We start from the raw sequence: 1,598 nt of genomic DNA on the forward strand, positions 1-1,598 counted from the left end.
GCAATAGAAACCTCTTAAGTGTTTATAAGAAGATGCAGCCTGGTATCAGTGGACGACAGTGGCATGGAAATGGACTTGAAGGTGAGTTCAGAGAAGGGGAAGGCCCCTATTTTCCAGTGGGCAATCTGATGATCACCAGGAAATCTGGGCCCAGCCTGGGCTTTACTTTCTAAAAATAAGAAACTTCTCTAGCTTTCTAATCAAGGAAAGTTAATGACAAGATTATTCTGTAGTAATCTGACAATAAATGGAACAGAATGAAAGGAAGTCAAAGTGTATAAATTTAGTGTATGTGAAATATCTGTTGCTGAATGATAAATCATAATATACCAAAACCATGACTTTAAACAATAAACAGGTATCTTGCAAGTTTCTATAGTCAGAAAAAGCAACAGCTTTACTGAGTATTTCTGGCCTATGGTCTCTCAAGGCTCAGTCAGGATGGATGTTCACTGGAGCTATGGCCAGTTGGAGGCCTCACAGGTTAGCGGATCACTTCCCAGGGGCCCCTGCACACAGTCCTTTTCCACATGCACCACAGCGGGCTCTTCCAGAGTCCTCCGGTGTGGCCATGGGCTTGCCCAGGGTGAACAATGCAAGGGTTTCTTTGGAAAATAGAAGACGCACTAACTAGAAATGGGGGAAAGAAAAACAGTTTAGTTTTATGTTGCCTGAGAGATGCAATGGAATCTCTTGGAAAGGTGTTGGCTTTACAGAAACGTTTCTGAAAGTGTCCAGATGGTAAATATTTCAGGTCTTGAGGGGCTTCATACAGTCTGTTGTACACATGTGGGGTAGGGGAGCAGTATTTATTAACTGCAAAAGTGCAAAAACTATTTTCACTTCACAGGTGACAGTTTGCCAAAGTGTGCCCTGAACTGTCTTCTAACAACTGGAAAGACAAGCATAGAACCTGATTAAAAGTCAAAGCTTACGAATCCAAATCAGTACTAAGTCAGATCTCTTACTACTTGTCTCCTTCACTGTTCATAGTTAACTCTGAACTAGTGATTATAAAAGTTTGTTTTCTTTTTTTACCCCTTCAAATACATCTGTTCCATCAATATGCAGCCTAGTATTGTCCAGGTCAGCCCTCCCAATGGGAGTCCACAGCCTAGCAGCAGGCCAGCTCGGGAGTAGCAGCAAAGTGGACTGAGAACTGCAAGCCCACACTGAGGAACTTCACGTCCACTCTCTGGCTCCATCCAAGGGGTCAGTGTCCACATTTACAGATGAGGAATCCAAAGCTCAGTCATCTGCCCAGGCTTACTCCTGCATAAAATGCTTTTAAAAAAGCATATGTTGGCCCTCTCTGGTGGCGCAGCGGGTTAAAGCACTGCACTGAGAAGCTAAAGCCACTTCCGCATGAGTTCGATCCCCGCCTGCACCGGAGGTGACCACATGGCATGGCAGACCTCTCCTGACCCGCCCGCTGCTCCCCTCGGCATTATACTCCGTCGATCTGCCTGTTCTGCTCCCCACTCTGTCTCTGGTGAAGCCTCTCACCGCCCCTGAGTTCTCTGGCCTGTACCCCAATTCTGTATGTACAAATAAATAAATCTTTAAAAAAAAAAAGCATATGTTAATAGAGTTCTAAA

The sequence above is a fragment of the Condylura cristata genome, unplaced genomic scaffold (assembly GCF_000260355.1).
Source record: "Condylura cristata isolate star-nosed mole 26May11 unplaced genomic scaffold, ConCri1.0 scaffold00016, whole genome shotgun sequence".
NCBI classification, from domain to species: domain Eukaryota; kingdom Metazoa; phylum Chordata; class Mammalia; order Eulipotyphla; family Talpidae; genus Condylura; species Condylura cristata.